Genomic DNA, 13,959 nt, shown 5'->3' on the forward strand with positions numbered 1-13,959 from the left:
GGCCTGTAGTTCTTTGGATGTTGATGTGGGGTCATTTGCAACCTCTTGGATGAGCAAATGTAATTTTGGTTGGCCGCCACTCCTGGGAAGGTTCACCACTGTTTCATGTTTTCTCCATTTGTGGATAATGGCTCTCACTGTGGTTCATTGGAGTCCCAAAGCTTTAAAAATGGCTTTATAATGTTTCCAAACTGATAGATCTTAATTACTTTGTTTCTTATTTGTTCTTGAATTTCTTTGGATCGCAGCATGATGTCTAGCTTTTGAGGATTTTTTGGTCTACTTCACTTTGTCAGGCAGGTCCTATTTAAGTGATTTCTTGATTGGGAACAGGTGTGGCAGTAATTGGGCCTGTGTGTGGCTAGAGAAATTGAACTCAGCTTTCCAAAGATGTGATAAACCGCAGTTAATTTATGTTTTAAGAGGAGGGGGGCAATCACTTTTTCACACAGGGCCCTGTAGGTTTGGATTTCTTTTTCTCTCAATAATAATGACTTTCGTTTAAAAACTACATTTTGCGTTTACTTGTGCTATCTTTGTTTAATATTTAAATTTGTTTTGTGATCTGAAACATAAGTGTGACAAACATGCAAAAGAATAAGAAATCGGGAAAGGGGAAAAACTTTTCACACCGCTGTATTTATGCATATTGGACAAAGGTCAATGTAGCTTTTCAGTTTAACAAACTGTCTCCTTTTAGAGTATAGCTTTAGGTCTTCTTTCCAAAATTGAAATTTTGAATTGTAAAACTGTTTTAAGCCATGTCTTTATACTGCTTGGGATCACTTTAAAATGCACCAATATTACTCTTTTGTATGCAGCTCTATATAAGCTCCACTGATCCTTAGTCCGGTTAGTTGGATTGTTCCCCTAAAAAAGTGGACATGCTCTAAAGAGAACCTGTCACCAGAGTTTTCTCATGCAAAGTAGTTCCAACATCTGTATGCCCTTATATAAGTCCCCAATGCGCTCATCATAACCCAAAAAAGAGCTTTTTATTACACTCGCCTATGGCGCGGTCAGGTCCGATGATTGTTGCTGGTCATGCTCTGGTGCCTCCTCTCTTCTTTTCCTCCTTTGTACCGCTCCATAGGTGAGTACAATAAAAGCTCTTTTTTGTGTTATGCAGAGCGCATTGGAGACTTACGTACAGCATTCTAGCATGATGTATATAAGGGCTTATACAGTGCCTACAAGTAGTATTCAACCCCCTGCAGATTTAGCTGGTTTGATAAGATGCAAATAAGTTAGAGCCTTCAAACTGCATTCGAGAGTAGGTTTTATGAACAGAAGCATAAATCTTACAAACCAAAAAGTTATGTTGCTCAGTTGAATTTTATTAAATTTTAAACATAAAAGTGTGGGTCAATTATTATTCAACCCCTATGTTTAATATTTTGTGGAATAACCCTTGTTTGCAATTACAGCTAATAATCGTCTTTTATAAGACCTGATCAGGCCGGCACAGGTCTGTGGAGTTATCTTGGCCCACTCCTCCATGCAGATCTTCTCCAAGTTATCTAGGTTCTTTGGGTGTCTCATGTGGACTTTATTCTTGAGCTCCTTCCACAAGTTTTCAATTGGGTTAAGGTCAGGAGACTGACTAGGCCACTCCAACACCTTGACTTTTTCCCTCTTGAACCAGGCCTTGGTTTTCTTGGCTGTGTGCTTTGGGTCGTTGTCTTGTTGGAAGATGAAATTACGACCCATCTTAAGATCCTTGATGGAGGAGCGGAGGTTCTTGGCCAAAATCTCCAGGTAGGCCGTGCTATCCATCTTCCCATGGATGCGGACCAGATGGCCAGGCCCCTTGGCTGAGAAACAGCCCCACAGCATGATGCTGCCACCACCATGCTTGACTGTAGGGATGGTATTCTTGGGGTCGTATGCAGTGCCATCCAGTCTCCAAACGTCACGTGTGTGGTTGGCACCAAAGATCTCGATCTTGGTCTCATCAGACCATAGAACCTTGAACCAGTCTGTCTCAGAGTCCTCCAAGTGATCATGAGCAAACTGTAGACGAGCCTTGACATGACGCTTTGAAAGTAAAGGTGCCATACAGGCTCGTCTGGAACGGAGACCATTGCGGTGGAGTACGTTACTTATGGTATTGACTGAAACCAATGTCCCCACTGCCATGAGATCTTCCCGGAGCTCCTTCCTTGTTGTCCTTGGGTTAGCCTTGACTCTTCGGACAAGCCTGGCCTCGGCACGGGAGGACACTTTGAAAGGCTGTCCAGGCCGTGGAAGGCTAACAGTAGTTCCATAAGCCTTCCACTTATGGATGATGCTCCCAACAGTGGAGACAGGTAGGCCCAACTCCTTGGAAAGGGTTTTGTACCCCTTGCCAGCCTTGTGACCCTCCACGATCTTGTCTCTGATGGCCTTGGAATGCTCCTTTGTCTTTCCCATGTTGACCATGTCTGAGTGCTGTTCACAAGTTTGGGGAGGGTCTTAAATAGTCAGAAAAGGCTGGCAAAAGAGATCTTTAATCCACACATGTGAAGCTCATTATTCTTGGTGCCTGAACTACTTCTTAATACTTTAGGGGGACCAAACAGAATTCTTGTGGTTTGAGGGGTTGAATAATAAATGACACTCTGAATTAACTTTTAACGTTTTTAAAAAAAACAAAAAAAAAACAAAATTTGCTGCAGTGCATTTCCCACTTCCAGGCTAATCTACAGTACAAATGTCACAATGCCAAGTTAATTCCGCATATGTCAACCAGCTAAATCTGCAGGGGGTTGAATACTACTTGTAGGCACTGTAGGTGCTGGCCCTACTTTATATGGGAAAAACCTAGTGACAGGTTCCCTATAACCCATTTTCTAATGAAAATTGTTGTAAGAAAAAAATTGCAGGATTGCCTCCAATCACAAATATGGTGCCTTGTAGAGATGAGCAGATTGATCCATTGAAGATCGAGTTTGAGACTAGTTTCCTGAAATTCATGATTTCATGCAAATTCAAACATTTTGAGATTCGACTCATGGTTCACAAAAAAAAATAAAAACAAACGCACCAGACACAATTTCCCACACTGCTGAAGCATCAGAGAGTTAGCTAATGTCATTTATCGTTTCAATGTGGGGCGCTCATCATGACCTACAGTTATGATATACAGATTATCATAGTATACCTTGTACAGTGGTGGTCAGTACCTGGGCTATCACATATCACCGTTTTCCAGCAGAGCACAGTTTGTACGGCATAGTTATTTTATATCTCCAGAGTCACTGGGTAAGTCTCTTTCTCTTATAGTGTGCTCATTCTTCTGAACAGCAGATCCCTCTCTCTCTCTCACCTGTAAAGTGCAAGCTCTTATGGCCAATGGTGTCCTCTCTCTCCTGTAAAGTGTATGCTCTTAGGATCAGCTGGGTCATCTCTTTCTCTCTCCTGTAGAGCGTAAGCTTTTATGATTCACAGGGTCCCCTCTCTCTCTCACCTGTAAAGTGTAAGCTCTTATGGTGAGCAGGGTTCTCTCACTCACTTTTTCCTCTTCCCCACATTCACAGTACTGAGATTCACACAAATGTATTTGCCGCAATCTAATTTTTTGGGAAAAATTCTCTGAAGTTGGTAAAATCGAATTTCAAAAGAGCCATTCTCTAGTACCATGAAGAGCTCAATTGGTGGTAGGCCCTCTATAAAGCAGAATTCCAGTGAAAAAGACCAGGATAAATACCACTGGGCATTTAAGTGTGCTGAAGTTTGTTAAAATCCTGTGCAAAGCCTAATTTTTCTAAACTGTGTTCAGGTGAAACTGTGTAAGGAGAGGTGATTGATCCACATTGGCAGATAGTGTAATAAGAGAATAAAAGATCTCTTACTGCAGCCCTTTCATGACCCTTCATTCAGTGATGCTACAGTTTAGCACTTTATTGGCTCTGGGTATGTTAAATAGAAACTACAAAACTGTGCGTTAGAAACAGCGTTTGCATTTACTTATAATACATGATATACTTCTAGTACACGAGCAGGAGATGGTGGAGAGTTTTACTCATCAATCTTCATCTATTGATTTTCTATTAATTTTTTATGAGACCCATCCCAGATAAATAGAAATTTACAGAAATCTATTTTACATTTTAAGCAAAGTGATGTTCTGCACCCCTTGGGGATACGTAAGGTCAGATTGGTACAGTTTTATACCGACACCCCCTGTCGACACCAGCCCAGTGAGGCACTGGGAGTGAAAGGATGTGACCCAAGTAGTCACTGATGTGGCACCACACTTGCTCACACCTCTGACAGGCTGAGAGGCCCCTTTGACTAGCCCCAGCGAAACAGAACCTTATGAGCCCGGTAAAACAGCTACCAGTTCCTGTTTGATATAAGCCTGGTCCGTTAACAGGAATTAGATTGGGCCAAAAACCAGCCCCGGTAACATGGGAAGTTAAATCGAGTAACAAACATGTGTATTCGTGGATCGAGATAAAAGAGCAGACCAAGGTTAAATTATATATTTAATTGCCGCATCTGGAAAAAAAAGTGTGCAGAATAGCGAGCACCAAGTTCAATGTTGCTCTGGTTTCACTGGGGATTGACGACATAGAAAAATGATGATTTTTAATTTTTCCTGTATCGTTATTGACTACACGTACTATCCCTAAATGTGGAATACACTTTTCTCAATGCATGTGTTTATATTTTACTATGGGCTGTTTATCCTTTTTGATGACACTTGCATGGTGTTTCTTTGCTTTAAATAAAAAATATATATTTTTAAAAACATGCAATAAAAAGTTTCTAAAAAAAAAAGGATTTAAGAATTTTTTCTTCTTTACAGTTACTACACCTATGTTTTATAGGCATAGTAATAATTAAAACGACAGATGGCTTGTTTGATCACAATTTGTACCGCTAGTGCAATAAAGACTATGGAAGCCTAAGAGTGGTGAGCGCTGCGGTTTTCTTCTTTCAAGATTACTTGCAGTCTGTTTGGCCTATTGACTTTAATAATCGATATTTCATGTTTTAATGAAATTTGTAATTGATTCACTTGCCCAATCACCCTTATTCACTAAAAATCTGTGAACCTAGCAGTCAAAATAAAGGATATAAAATAAAGTATAGAAAAAAAGGAGATAGGTATTAGTTCAAATCCCCCAAGGGCTGCTGGCTGAGGGTCCAATCCAATAAATCCAAAAATAAAAAAGAAGGTAGAACTTCCATGCTTAGTGGAATAAAAATAAAGTGGATCTTTATTCACCTATCTATAACATATTTTGCTCAAAGGAGCTATTTATGGAAGTTTGATATAATCATTTGAAGTCGGTAAGGACAAAAATAAAGGAGGGTTAAAGGAAATGGTTTGCAGTGTTATCAAGCTATGGAGGAGAAAATGCTTTAGTTTAGGGTGCTGGTACCAGCGAAAGTATAAATGGGGCCATGAGGTTGTGTACATTTTGTGGTCATCTACGTAATAGAAAAATATTTCAGCCTGGAGAAATTATTCTCATTCCTTATGATAAGTGCTATTTACTCTACGTATAGTACCATGATCAAATTTTATTTATTCATTATACTTTCCGCAGCGCTTTACAGACATTATCATTAGTGATGATCGAGTACTGTAATATTCGTAATCGCTATAGTCGTAACGAGTACTTTGTAATAATCGCGTATTCATTCCGAATTGCGAGTACAATGTAAGTCAATGGGAAATGCCAGTAATTTTCTGCTGGACCCTACAAAGCGGTCTGGGGGCCTGAGGAAAAGGCTGAAATGGATAGGAAAGTGTTGAAACAGAATGGGAAGAGCCTGGAGAATGTGCCTGCATGCATTTCTGACTCACATATGGTTTCTGGGAATAAGTTTGTCGCAGTATTACGCCACTTTTACAGACACACAAGAACAACTACCAAACCTTACCTAAATTGCATTTAACAGGCCAAAAAGGTTAACAAACAGTTTTTCCTGCATAATCACTTGTATATAAGTCTAAATAAACCAGAGAAACCAAAAAAATATCCCTTTTAGCGTTTGTTCACATATACTGTTGTGGCTTTTTTTGGCCTTTTACAATTGGGAGGGTCCTGACTTATACATTTTGTAGGTCCCTCTGTCATACATCATTTTTAGTTCGCTATTCCCCAGCAGTTTACAAGCACAGCTAAGAACATACCAGTAGGTATGTTGATCTTTGACCTGAGAGGCCTCAGGTGGCTCTGTAACATGCGTTTTGAAGGAAAGCTGTTACTTAGACATTTGGGCAGTCCCCCCATCATTGACACTCAGATAGTGGAATACATATTCCATAGCAGTTTACAATGTGCCCATTGTAGCGTTGGGCTTGACCCTCCTCCTCCTCCTCCTCCTCCTCCACCACCATGTGATACTGCTGCCCTAAATTCAAATGTTCAGAGGGCCTGCAGTAGGCAGGAGAGCTGAGTTTTGTGAGAGCCCTCGGGTGGCCCTGTAACATACATTTTGAAGTGCCCTCCTCTAGAAATTTTGGAGGTGCCTCTTGTGTACATTTGAGAGCCCTCACTTGTTCATATTGTAGGGCCCTCACTATTATTTAACTCATTTAAGGGCAGAGACTACAGAGAAAAAAGCCAAGAGACATGGAGTACTAGAAGGTAGCAGTGAGTGTGGCCTATGATCTCAGGTATGTCTGAACTCTGTGAACCGGAAAAATAAAGTTGCACTAGTCAACTGGATGACAAGCTCAAATATATCACTTGTGCAAGTCAATGGACAAAGGATATATGCTGTCCCCCCTCCAGGATGGGTTGGAGAAACTTCTCCAAATGGCTTAGAGATTTTGATTGTCAATATTCCCCAGATTATATAGCAAGAGAAGACTTCTTGATACTGTGCTACTTGGTCCAGTGCAGAATGTGCATTATATTTCCAAAAATTACTCCTGGAGCTGGGGGCTGTGTCATGGGTGCAGGAAGATTCCATGACAAGGGCCTCCCTGATCAAACATTATCTACGATGGAGTACTGTAGTAGTTGTGGCCCTCAATTCATGTTTTCAGAGGGCCATCATTCGGTCATCAACAGTCAGTGTACATTTCTATTGAATATATATCCCCTATCTAAGTCACAATGTGGCACAACCTGTGACAAGGGCCTCCAATGACAAATATCAGTTTGGTAGGACTACTGTACATTCCAGATTTGTCCACTGCACAATGTGCATAGGGTTTGTGAAAATTAGCCCTATGAGCTTAGTCATGGTTGACGTAGGGAGCCACAATCCCACGGGCCTCCAATCACAAATAGTAATTAGGCTGGAGTAGGAATACTGTCCTAGTTTGTCCACTGCACAATGTGCATAGGATTTGTAAAAATTAGCCCTATGGGCTGTGTCATGGTTGACTCACTATTTTGGCTGTGCCTGTGACAGCTAGCTTGGCTTGTGCCATCAACATCTGAAAATCTGTCAACAAAACCCAAAATGCCAAAAAAGCCTGTTGTTAAGGGACGTGGATGTGGTGTTTTCAGTGGTGCGCGAGAGGGCACTCAGTCTGTGTCAGGTCAGAAGAAGCTTGATGCGTCCACTATGTTCCTGGAAAAAGTTCCCGGCCTGGAACGTAAACGTGTGTGGAAGCCAGCAGAGTGAGAGCAGATTCTGTCTTGGATAGCAGACAAGGCCTCTATGCATTTGTCAAGCAGCAACAAATCTTCCACGACCACACAGTCTACTGTGGATACACAGAAGGCTGGCCCTTCCAATCCTGAAGCTGGTTCTCCTTCCTCCCGCCATTATCAGACACAGGAGACATATGTCCCCAAGCTTGGCCACTCCGAGGATCTGTTTGGTTGGAGCTGGCCTATCACCGTGCAGCACTGAAGAGGGACAAGAGGAGGTGGCGTGTGTTGATGCTCAATTATTTGAGGACCTACAGCCAGAAGAAAGCCACTTGGAGGAACGTCATTTACTGTCTCCAGAGGTGGAGGCTGATGATGAGACACAGTTGCCATCAGGTCAGCCTACAATGTCAACTGGGAAGGAGGATGAGATAGAAGACGAGGTGGTCGATGATGAGTCCACTGATCCGACCTGTACCATTGTCACGCATAGCCATGACAGCAACACAGAGGAAGATGAATATTTAGCACCAACACAGGCACCAAGGGGTCATGGTTTGCCCAGAGTGAGAAATGGGTCAACTGTTCCCAAGAGCACCCCCGCTATGTGCCAAGTCAGGGCTAGGGAGCGTTCAGCTACTGTGTGGAATTTTTTTTTCTGAAAGTCCTTCAGAGAAAACAGTGTTGTCTGTAGGATCTGCCATACCAAGTTGAGCAGAGGCCAGGGCAAAGGCAGCCTGAGCACCACCAGTATGAGAAACCACATGCCAACCAAACACCCCAGTAGGTGGGTGGAACAGCAGGGTACCAAATCTGCGTCTGCGGGTCAAACCAATAATAATAATAATACTCTTTATTTATATAGCGCCAACCTATTCCACAGTGCTTTACAATTCAGAAGTTCATATTCAACAGTCAGAAGTAACATAGCTAAAGATAATACAATAATTAAAGCAAAAATAATGATAACCCTGCTCGTAAGAGCTTACGATCTACAATGAGGTGGGGGTGACAAAATGCACAGGGATTTATTTACAATGATGGTTCTGCCATCTTGAGGGGATGAGGGATAGATAAAAGCTGCATGAGCTCATCACCAGTCTGTATCTGTAGTGCTTTTGGGTTCGGTGGAGACTTATGCCATGTCGCCTGGGCTATGTCCTTCAGAATCTGCTGTTCAAGAAGCAGGCACTCATACCTCCTGCCCACAAGCTGTGGTTGCTCACACACAACAAACATCAACCACATCCACTTCCTTGTGCCAGCAAAGTGTCCAATTGTCCGTGCCTGAGAGCTTGGAAAGAAAGCGTAAATACCCAGCCACGCACCCACAGGCACCAATAATAAACTCGCACATTGCCAAATTGCTAGCTGTGGAGATGTCGCCGTTTAGGCTTGTTGGAGCACAGTCTTCCATGATCTCTTGGCTGTGGCTGCCCCATGATACATTGTTCCCAGTCGCCACTATTTTGCCCTGTGTGCTGTCCCTGCGTTACACAAGCAAGTGTTAAACAATCTGAACCGTGCTCTCACCAACGCCTTAACCCGGAAGGTCCACCTAACAACAGACGCCTGGACAAATTGTTGTGTACAGGGACGATACATTTCTGTCATGGCACACTGGGGGAACCTGGTGGAGGGTGAGACAAAGGCGCAAACTGGAACATCACACATCCCACCCACGCTAAGAATAGCGGGCCCAACTTCTGTCTGGGTTTCCACCTCTTCATATTCCACTTCCTCTGTCCCCTTCTCCTGATCCTCATCCTCTGCTGAATTACCCTCCCCATTACTGCCAAGTTGGGACCTGTGCAGCAGCGCATCGGCAAAGTGGCTGTTATGAACTGCAACAAGTACTAAGGAAAGAAAGGAGAAAGCTATCCCTACAGTAAGACTAAGCTGAATCCCTACGATGTAGCGGGCTGCCTGTTCCTTGCGAACAGACATGCCTTAGTCCTCAGCTAGTCTGAACGAAGACCTATAGCATAAAGGAAGGGGTCCCTAAAAGAACTAAGGACTGGAACAAAAATGGGACACCTCCTGAACAGAGAAGGTTGTTGCAGAACACAAGAAGATAAACTGACAAAAAGGTACTAGAGGTCCCAGAAGGACCAAGCAAACTGACAGAGATAGGCACAGAAGCACCTGGCTAGCAAAACAGTCAAACAACACTAAAGTCCAGCACAGCCAAAAGGGCGTAGCTGAAATATATAGGCAGATGGTCACGTGACCGCAAAAACACAAGATGGAAAAAACAAACAGGAGGGTTCTAACAGTACCCCCTCTTTTATGAGGATCCTCCGGATCTTCCAGGCCCAGGCCTATCCGGAAACCTCTTGTGGAAAGCTCTAACAAGCCTAGGAGCAGAGACATCATCCGCCCTTACCCAGGAGTTATCTTTGGGACCAAAACCCTTCCAGGAGACGAGATACTGTAATCTCCCTCTATGCCATCTAGAATTCAAGATACGAGAAATTTCATATTCGCCGTCTTCCACCACAGGAGGAACTGTGACAGTGGCATCCCTATCTGATACATAGAATCATAGAATCATAGAATCATAGAATGGTAGAGTTGGAAGGGACCTCCTGGGTCATCTGGTCCAACCCCCTGCTCAAAGCAGGATTCACTAGATCATCTCAGACAGATGTCTGTCCAGCCTCTGTTTGAAGACGTCCATTGAAGGGGAACTCACCACCTCTCGTGGCAGCCTGTTCCACTTATTAATCACCCTAACTGTCAAACATCAGCCTTTTTCAACAAGGAAACATGAACACAGGATCAATCTTCCAGGAAGTAGGGACATCCAACCTAACCGCAGATGGGTTAACAACCTGAAGCACTTTAAATGGACCCACAAACTTAGGACCCAGTTTTTTAGAGGGAATCCTCCAGCGCAAGTGCCTTGAGGACAACCAAAGGATTGTCACCCACAGTAAACAAAACCTCCTTACGTTTCCTGCCAAAATATTTCTTGGACTTCTTGTTAGCCTCTTGAAGGTTGCAACGTACATTAGTCAAAACTCTCTCCAAATCACCGGAAAAATTCTCCTCCTCCGGCACCGCCGACCCCAATTTGGAGAACGAACCAAAAGACGGATGTCTCACAGTACAACAAAAAAAAAGGAGAACACCCAGCTGAGGAGGATGTATGATTGTTAATTGCAAATTATGCGAGAGGCAGAAACTCAGACCACACCTCTTGATTGTCCGCCACAAAACAACGCAAAAACTGTTCTACATCCTGGTTCTTTCTTTCAGTCTGTCCATTAGACTCAGGATGATACCCAGACTAAAATGGCAAATGGACTCCCAACCTGTCACAAAAAGCACGCCAAAAGTGAGCCACAAACTGAGGTCCTCTATCAGAAACAATATCCGTGGGAATGCCATGAAGCTTGACAGTCTCCTTAACAAACGCCTTAGCAAGTGTCTTACTTAATGAATGGAACCAAATGACACATCTTACTAAAACAGTCCACGACCACCCAGATGACAGTAAAACCCTTGGACACAGGCAGATCAGTAATAAAATCCATTGTGAGATGCGTTCAAGGCGCACTAGGAACCTCCAGAGGGCAAAACAACTCCGCAGCAGGAGTATGTGAAGCCTTTGACCTAGCACACACAGTACATTGACGCACCCACTTGATGACTTCTTTCTGACATCCAGGCCACCAAAAACTGCGATTGATAAGTCTCTTAGTCTCAGAAATTCCTGGATGACCTGCCAACTGAGACTCATGACACTCCACAAACAAATCTCTCCTAAAGGTTCTAGGCACGAACAACCTCCCATTGGGAGTGTTAGATGGAGCATCATCTTGAGCTTTCAGAATCCCATTCTCCAAAATGGAGTCCAATGCCGCCACCACAACTCCTTTCTGTAAAATGCTCTCCTCCTCCTCGGCACCTACCGTAGGAGAGAAACTGCGAGATAAAGCATCGGCTTCAACATTCTTAGTACCAGGGATATAGGGAACAGAAAAATGAAACCGAGAAAAAAAAAAGTGCCCACCTAGCTTGACCGGCATTCAAGCACTTGGCAGCATCCAGATAGATTAAGTTCTTATGATCTGTGAAAACCTGAATAGGAAATGTTGCGCCTTCCAAAAAATGACGCCAATGTTCAAACGCGAGTTTAATAGCCAGCAACTCCCGACTTCCAACATCATAATTCAGTTCGGTTTCTGAATTTTTTTTCGAAAAGAAGTCACTAGGATGTACTCCATCCCTCTTTTCCAGAGGCAAAAATGCTCTGACCCCCACCGATGAAGCATCGACCTCGACCAAAAAAGGCTTGGTCTCATCAGGCTGCATAAGGATAGGGGCAGAACTGAACCTCTCTTTGAGATACTTAAACGCTTCAATGGCCTCAGTAGTCCACTGGACCGTGTTCGCTCATTTCCTGGTGAGATCGGTTAGAGGCTTAACAATTATAGAAAAATTGTTAATGAATTTCCTGTAATAATTGGCAAAACCCAAAATTCTCTGTATAGATTTCAAACCAATAGGCCTAGGCCATTCGTGCTCAGCCTGAACCTTCACCGGGTCCATCTCAAAGCCCTCGCTGGAGACAATGTAGCCCAAAAAACAAATTTTCTGCACAGCAAACTCACATTTCTCCAGCTTAGCAAAGAGTGAATTATCATTCAATAACTGCAAAACTTCACGTACACTCTGCCAATGGGACTCCAGATCTGGCGAATAAATCAAAATGTCATCTAAATACACAACCACATTCTTACCAATCAAAGGTCTCAGGATGTCATTAATAAGGTTCTGAAGACTTCCGGTTCCTGCCCTGGCTGCTGCAGTGGTGTAGGAAATCAGCTCCCGCAAACCCCGCCAGTAAAGCGACTAATCCAGAGCCGCCAAGCCTGCCCGAGGTCCAGAATACCCACAGGAGCAGAGGGGGAAGTGACCGGCATGTACAGGTGCCTGCTGCGGAGCATGGGGACTGGAGATGGCCCCGGGAACCGAGGAGATGAATCGCTCTATCAGGAGAGTTTCATGGTGCTGGTGGAGAAGACTCCCCGCCCCCCTAGGAGAGATGCTGCCGGAGAACAGAGAGGAGCACGACAGGAAGGGGGCGAGGCAGACAGCGGGCAAGAGAGACAGAGAGGAGATAAAAAGAAAGTCCTGGATGCAACACAGGAGGCCTACATAACAGCAGGAGACAGCCTAACAGAGGATACCATGGAAGATTATGAGGTAGATAATGATGTGGCCTTTAGTGCAGAGTGGGGGGAGGAGCAAACTCCTCATGCAGAGAATGCCTGGCAGGGAGAAAGCAGCCAGTGCACTACTGATACAGCCTTATCAGCCTGGGCTGAAGGAGGTACAGAGCATAGAATGATCAGCTCTGAGCCCAAAGGGAAATGCAGAGGCTCTAGCCACAAGGCCAACATTGGGAACAAACCCCATGAGTGCATCATAGACTATGACAAATTGGCCAGCGAAGTCGCATCACGTATATCACAGGACATTAAACAGGCCATAACTTCAGCAATACAAGCCTCCCTGTCTAAGATCGAGGCAATATTTGAGATGCAGGACAATAGGATGCAAGAGGCTGAGCAGCGAATAGCAGACTCAGAAGATGTAATAACGTCCATGTCAAATCAACTAAGGGCCCTGACTAACCTGACAGACACACTCAGAACCAAGTTGGATGACCTGGAAAACCCTTCCAGGAGGAGCAATTTAAGAATTGTGGGCCTTCCAGAATCAGTAACGGCGTGGCAGCTAGACAACATTGTTGAGGTCTAGCTACCCCAGGCACTAGGTATCAAATATAACTGTCAAGTAGAGAGAGCACACCGTTTGGGCCACCTAAGAGATCAAGAGGGAATAAGAGGCAATGTCAACTCTGATAAGAGACAAGTATCACATCCAAGTCCCAGACAGGCCATTGCCAAGTACCTGGATTATAAGCACAAGGAAGAGATTCTAAGAGCATTCAGAGAAAGGTGCCGCACACTACAAATTAATGGACACAAGATTTTGGTCTTTGGAGACTACTCGGCAGAGGTGACGAAGAAGAGAAAGGCATTTAGCAAGGTGTTCACGGCCCTATACCATAAAAAGATACCTTTTCAATTTCTATACCCCGCTACTCTGAAGATGAAGAGTCCAGGTGGTACCTTCAGGTTCTACAAGAATCACATAGAAGCAGAAAGATTATACCTATCAGAGAGAGAGAAAACCGGGGAAACACCGAGAAGAGGGAATGACGTCAGCCCAAGAGAGTCAAGGAACAGATCACAGGCCGAGAGAGGTGCAGATGGAGACAGGCCTGGGGAACAAAGATCACCAGTCGGAGCTCGCAAGACATCAAATAAAGGTCCCTGAAAAAGACTTGGGAAAGATAAAGAAATTACTACATGTTGACTAAGCTTCAACAGCAGGA

This window comes from Phyllobates terribilis, unplaced genomic scaffold (genome assembly GCF_046119375.1).
Source record: "Phyllobates terribilis strain yellow unplaced genomic scaffold, ASM4611937v1 Scaffold_1__5_contigs__length_1240528914, whole genome shotgun sequence".
Taxonomy (NCBI): domain Eukaryota; kingdom Metazoa; phylum Chordata; class Amphibia; order Anura; family Dendrobatidae; genus Phyllobates; species Phyllobates terribilis.